This window comes from Cavia porcellus, unplaced genomic scaffold, assembly GCF_034190915.1.
Source record: "Cavia porcellus strain 051 isolate PalLab524CR breed Dunkin Hartley unplaced genomic scaffold, mCavPor4.1 scaffold_16, whole genome shotgun sequence".
NCBI classification, from domain to species: domain Eukaryota; kingdom Metazoa; phylum Chordata; class Mammalia; order Rodentia; family Caviidae; genus Cavia; species Cavia porcellus.
In genome coordinates this window covers 44347652-44354509 of record NW_026947499.1, presented here as the reverse complement: position 1 = coordinate 44354509, position 6858 = coordinate 44347652, and the positions used below count along the sequence as shown (strand labels likewise).

At 52.5% G+C, this 6858-nt stretch overlaps 1 long non-coding RNA gene across 2 annotated transcripts in view; it reads right to left on the bottom strand.

The window, feature by feature from the left end:
• LOC106025369 (uncharacterized) overlaps positions 1-6442 on the bottom strand; it is a 30157-nt gene extending 23715 nt beyond the window's left edge. The window contains exon 1 of one of the 2 annotated variants that reach the window (XR_010039855.1): positions 6141-6442. This is a non-coding gene — a long non-coding RNA (uncharacterized LOC106025369). Of the gene's footprint in view, positions 1-6079 lie in introns of both variants that reach the window. The other variant, XR_010039856.1, reaches the window with a different exon arrangement.
• Between the last annotated feature and the right edge of the window lie 416 nt (positions 6443-6858).

Sequence of the window (6858 nt, the reverse complement as noted above, 5' to 3'; positions counted from 1 at the left end):
CTGCAAGAGCAATAAGGATTTTTAGGGGCATTATGATAGTGGAATGGAAACACATCTGCCCCCAAAAGTCCCTCATTTTCCCTGCGGTAACCAGCTGGCAGGAAGTGGGGCTCTTGGAGCGCCAAGAGCCAAACTAAAAAGGAAAAAATGTACAAAGTTAGAGCAAACTTTAAACAAGTGGGTGCTTTCAGGGTGTGTGGCAGCTCACGCAGTGTCTTGGAAGAAACCTCAACATCCTCAAAATAGTGGGGTAAATATGTCTGCAAGCCATGGCTTCAATACAGCTGTGCCTCCTCCGTCTGGGACCCCAGAAAAGGTCACACAGATAACTCTCGAAAGCCAAGTAACCCAGAAAAGCCTGAACCTTTGCCCCAAGCCCCAAATGGTTATTCCAACTCTTACTGATAATCAAAGCAAAGGCCCGTCTACTGATGCCTTCTCTGCATTAGGGAAAAGTCAGTCAACTTTGAGACCCAGATGAAAACATCTGGAAGGTAAGCAGCTCCTTCCACAGCTGGATGACCAGCAGATGGAAGGCTTGGGTAGGAGAGCTAACTAAAGTGGTTATTACTGAAGGGGCGATGTCACCTCTAAGGCTGAGGTGCCCTCTTGGGTCTGCCTCTAAGGTTTGAGGATTAAGGAATCCAGGCGCATAGGACTTTGGCAGCCTTTACAGAAAGCTGCCTCCATGCCAGCCTGCACCCAAGGGCCTTGAAAGGGTTAATCCTGGCACCGTGGCTGACACCTGAGGAGGAGGCTGCTCACTCAGCAGCCTGGCATATCACACTGGGCCATCTTGGAGAAGAGAGGGGCTGAAAACAGCCTCTGTGAGTTCTATGAATGGAAGTGGCCTTATCACTGCTGAACGAAAATGGGGCGAAAAGCCTTCCCAACACATTCCCAGCCCAGCACTGGCTTCCCAGGCGGTTGCAGGCTCCCTGGCACCTGCTGTGAGGTCCCAAAGCTTTGGCAGAGTCTCTAGGCATGTGAGCCAGGCCTGCGAGGAGGCAATTCCACCCTGCCATGTGACAGTCGGCAACAGGGCTCAGAGCTCCCCTTTCAAGCAGCACCCAAAATATTCTCCGGGTGAACCTGCAGCTAAATACGGCGTGACCCACGGGCACTTTACTGAAGCCTTTTAATGCCATCCCAAGACACAATGAGGAACCTACAAGGCCTGTGGTCTCCTGGAGTCCAGCTACTGGGGCCAAATGGGAGTCCCAGGGGTTTGGCTGACTCAGGCCTGGGCCCAGCTTCTCAGAGCCAGCACGCTAGATGCCAGGCTCAGCAGGCTGCGAACCTCTTCCCTGCGGGTTTCTGCCCAGTGTGCCCACTCAGCCTGTCTGACCCCCAGCCACCGCAGATGTTGGCCCTTTTTCTGCTTATTGGCCCCACATCTCCAGGCCTTACAACACCTCCTTCCCATGTCCAGGCTGCGCCTCTTCCCCCTAAGCTCAGTTTGCCTCCCAGTCTAATGGGATGATGGAAGGAGTAGGCTTGTGGAGGGAAGGGAACTTCAGGCCTGAAGAAGAAGAGCAAAAACAAATGCACTGTAGCTTAAAAGTGCCCCAGAGCACCACATCTCCTTTGTCACCCCACACAGCAGACAGGACCTGTCCTGTGCTGCTGCAGGAGCAAACCTCTATGGCAAAACCTTTTACAGTCACTGCGTGCTCACACAGGCTGGATTTGCTCCGAGCTTGTGGGACAGGGACAATGTCACCTGTTTACCTCTGAGCTTTTGGAAGTGTACACTGAGCACAGTGAGGAACTGGCCTGTGGGCCACAGCGTCCACAAGCTACTGAGCCCCGCACAGTGTCTGGGGAGGGTACACTGCGAGCTACACACCCCACCTCGGTCTGCACTGCTCCTGCCTGGGTCCCAGGAGCAGAGACCTCCAGGCACCTGTCTGGAGCACATTTGGGCCCCAGTCGTGGCTACATTTGGCCATGTCCAGGCCTTGGCTGGCAGTGGTCCAAGCTGTCTTGGGCACAGATGACAGAGGCCCGGGCACTGATTTCATGTTCGATTCCAGCAGGACAGACAAGTTTGCTGCTCTTAGAAAATTTTCACACTAGGAGGTTCAACTAACTTCAGGCTCAAGCTAGCTGTTGCCTACTGTCCCCGCCCAGGCCAAATCTTCAAGAAAAGCTTAAATATGCCACACATACACTCCTCTTGCCAGAGCATTTTTAAATGGCTTGCTTGTGACACTAAAAATCTTTGCATTTTGTAGGGTGCAACCATTCAGGACAATGAAAAACAATTTATTTCACATTCTGTAAATTTAGATGTTTTCTATAAAGAAGACAAGGTAAAACTAGAACTTTTATTTTAAAGCTTTGTAAATATTTGCCTACATCCCTTGCAACTGGGCCTGCTGAGAAAGCGGCCTCGGAACACTAGCTACTTTGAAAAGAGATCACGAAGGGAGCTGCGGGCTCAACCTTGCATGAGGGGATGGAGGAACCCCAGAATCTGCTCCTTAGAAACTGTTTTTTAATGTCTATCTCTCACTAGAAAGGCTACATGGCCGGCCATGAGGCCTAAAAAGTCTATGGTTGTTTACATCATGTTTGTGGTTGTCAGGATTGCTGGTAAGGGGTTTATTTTCATTTCATTCCAAATCTAAAAAGCCAAAAAGGACTTCACATTTTCCTGCATTCACGAAGGTGGGCAAGAAAAAAAATTCTATCATAAAGTAACACTAGTCAACAATGTTTTATTTGGTTTGTATATGCGCTTATTTTCTGACACGTGACTCTTAAGTACAGCCAGACTAATTTTTATCTGTATGCCTAACATCGCTGTATTTACTTTACAGCCCAAATTAGAGGAGGGAGCGCTGCCCACCTTAGGGAGCTCTAAGTTTATCTAGTAAGAATCTTTTTTCTGTCCTTAATGATAGGGTGGGAATGCTGGTGAACATGGAATATAGGGAATTCCCTTGTGGGGATTTTTCCAGCTTTCATTGGTTTGAGTCACAAATGCATATTTGATTTTGAGCAAAGTATCATTTTCACTGCATCGCTAACTATTTTACATCTAATCATACTTTATTCTTTTCTATTATTTTTCCCCTTTATGGGTTATACACTGCTAAGAACTAAATTGAAAGTTGCTATTTTTTCTTCCAAATCCACACCTCTTTGGGGGGCTAGCAACTGCTTAATGAAATTTCACACACAAAAGCAAAATGAGAAAAGCCAAGATGGGTGTATTCAGCAGTTTACGTCAATTTTTTTTTTTTCTACTTGTTGGAAACCGGGTAGGAATACAGAAAGAAACTGAGGTTGTTTCCCGAATTAATGACGACCTCTCATTGCAAAGTACTGATTTATAATCTCTATATTACTTTGCCTATTTGCAGACTTAGAGAGGGGGAAAGTTTGCTAAATGTATTCATAGTTACATGCATGGTTTCAGAAGGCCAAATATAAGCAATGCCTATGCTTTGGGAATGCTCACTGTAGAGCAGAAATCGTTTCACATTTAGAACTAAATTCTGTCTGATTTTCCACACTTAACAATTCAGTAATTTTAACATTCAGCTTCATCGCCTGGATTATAGCTCAGTATCTTGGCGTAACATTCAGTGTTCCGGCCTCGTTAATTCACGTAAAACACCCTATTTGTAGAAGTATCATTAAAGGCTAATTTAGTGAGATATCCTTATTTAGCAAGGCAAATAGGATTTGACAGCTCAGGGTGGCGATTCAGCAAAGCACAAACACAATTCACAGTGTGACAAGTTCCCATGGACAAGCCACGGTGGAGCTGCGGACTCCTGGAAATTGTGCTGTTTCATCGTGTCCCATAATAAAGTGAAAGGACTCTGAAAGTAAAGAACTTTTTGCCAAGGCAGCACAAATGTCATCTGTGTGTCCATGTGCCACGTCTATCAAACCACTAGATCTTTTATCAAGGACTTTGTGTTCAACAGTTTTTCAGGTACAGCTCAGTTTTCATTTCTCTGCCATGAACACTTAATTTAAATACGGGTTTGGAAATAACTTAGGGGGTGTGGACATCTATACAGGTTGCAACTGGAGGACAGGGCACGGTTTAGTTAATGCAACTTAGTAAGGTTAAAGACCTGAGAGGAGCATTTGTACCCCACCTTACCCTGGCCTTAGAGGCTCACTTGAACAGATTATCCACACTTTCTTATAAAATGCCTCCAACATCGAGATTCACAAAAGAAACACTGCAAGAATGCAAAGAAATAGTGCAATTCCAGGGAGAAACACACAGCAGGCTGCTCCCTTTACAAATGTGAAGAGAAACCTGATGTAATTAGGATTTCTGTCATTAGGATTAGTGGTACTTTGTTTGGGGAATTTCAAACTGTTGGATACAGCCTGCCAATCCTGCCCACTTCTACATCTCATTAAATCCCGGGGAGAGGGGTGGTGGGGAACAGTATTTTTGCCTTCCGGGAATCTTTTTGGACTCCCAAGGAAAGACCCTCAAAACCACAGCGGGTCCAGGCCACGGAGAACACATGCATTTAAGAGCATCCCACTCTCACACCGCGCTGGCCTTCACTTTCTCCCAAGTAGCAAGGCTCTGCCCCAGCCAGTTTTAGGGGAGCAACCTGGGGTGTGTGTGTGTGGGGTGTCTGCTTTCCACCCTCACTCTTCAGGGGCTGCCGGGGCCTGAATCCCTCGCCGTTGAGCATGACCCCAAAAGCGGGACTTTGTGGGCCAGTTGGATAAAACATAAACTCATCTCGCCCTCAAAACCCCGATTCTGGGCCCACAGCCTACGGAGCCTCCTTCCGCACGAAGCAAGTCCCCTTCACAGCTCCCCGCGCCGGAGCCAGCAGCCTGGGAGGCAGGATTTAGGAGAATCCTACATCATTAAAGGAACCGTTACCGGCTTTTCCCTCGGGAAGACTGCGGGAGGGAGGGGAAGATTCGTCCATCCCGCAGAATGTCACCTACACCTGGGAGCAGTCGCCACTAGCTCGCTGCTAACATTCAGGCGCAAAAACCCAGAAAGCACTAGGAGTTCCCCCAAAGTCCCTCAGCAAAGCATCAATGCAGCGTCTGAGGCGCCTCTAAGGCTCTCCCTCCAGCTAAATAAAGTTTAGTTATTTATGCCCTTAATTGTCACTCATTAAAGTCAAATTTGCTCTAGTCCCGACGGGGAGACGTTATTCCCATGCTAAGAGTCCAATTAGCCTTCAGGCTCCCGAACGGCCGCCCTCTCGTGCACACCTTTTCTCCCCATTTTCTCCCCCCTTCCCTTTTCACAACTTCTCCTAAAAATAAATTATAAATATGGATGTGTCCTCAGAGGATCCGAGTGGCACATTCCAGCGCTCCCCTCGCCGGGGGCTGGAAGCAGGAGAAATCAGAAACGCCACTCCCCCACCCCCAAATCAAAAAGCTTCTTATTTTGTCCTTTATTTCTCTAACTTTTTCTTTCCCCCTAACTTGGTGTCTCGAGCCCAGACATCCCGATCCACACCCGGGAACCTAGTTTTTTTAACTTAGGTTACTCCTGTCCATCAAAGCTAAAGGCAACGTGCCAGAGCCGCCTGCTTCTCCAGGGAGGGGGCCCCTAACTTTATTTGGAAGACGGCGGTAACTCTCTGGGGACATCCTCCCTGCTCCTCCTGAGTCCTCGGGGCCCAGCCCCCCGAGGCGCGCGCGGTCCAGCAGCTGTGCCAGCTCGGCCCGGGACGCACGTGGAGCTGCGGGGCGCGGCGGGTGCGCGGACGGCCTGCTCGCCCCACCGCGTTGATATCGGGGTCACGCAGCGAGTCAGTTTCCCAAACTGGCTTTCCGCGGTGGGGGTGGGGTGGTTGGCTTTCCAACCGCCTCCTTAATTTCCAAGCCCCAGCCTTAGGTTGATGGGGGGCTGCGTCCTTCCGGCCCCAGCTCCGGGGCCTCACGCCCCTCTGGGGAAGGTGCTGGGGTGGGGACCCCAGGGTGGCGGAAGCGGCGGCGATCGGAGCCCAGACATGTCGCGCCCGGTCCCCGGAGAGCCACCGCCTCCCGGCTCCGGCTCCCACCCGCCCTCCAGGCAGCCGCCCAGCACCCCCTCGGCCCCGGGGGTCTGGGCACCCACCTGCCGCGATCCCCGCCCCGCCCCGGGGAAGGGAGCCGAGCCGCGACGCCGGCAGACTCACCGCCGCCGCCTCCCGCGGGTGCGGGGAGCCCCCCGGGGCTGCGCCTGCCAGGACTCCGGCAGGCGTGCGCGGGGCGGGGTGCGCCCCACGGGCCCTGCAGCCTCCGCCTGGATCGCAGCCCAGCCTCGAATCCTTCGCGGCTGCGGAGCACGGCGGGGGGCATTTCCAGCAAAAAAACTCGCCCCTCCCCAGACAAGATCCAAGTGATGGGCAGGGGGCGTAAAATCCTTTTCTGCAAAAGCGCGGAGCCGACGGGGCTGTACCCGGCCTCCAGGTCCGCGGCCGCCACAAAGCCGCGCCCCCGCCCCCCCGGCCCCCGCCCCCCAGCCCTGTGGCCCGCAGGGGGCGGGGGCTGGGCGGGCCGGGGTTGGCGGCGCTGGGGAGGCGGCGGCGACGGCCCAGGCTGCGGGCGGCTCCGCCCCGGCCGGGGAGAGGGCGAGAGCTGGGGCCGCGCGCGCCGCCCGGTGGGTGGGGGCGGCGGCGGCGGCGGGGGCGGGGATGAAGGCGGGAGGGGGGGCTTCCTAGAAACCCTCGCCTAATATAGTCGCGGATAGGGGCATTCCTAGAAATGCTGGGCTACGTCAGCCTCGGCCCATGGGGGTAGAACCTAGGGTACCCCAAACTGGGGAGACGGGAGGGACGAGGCTCCCCACTTCCGATACCTCCTTTGCCCGTGAAGGAAGAGAGTACGATTGCTTCAGAAGTGCTCGCTGGAGGG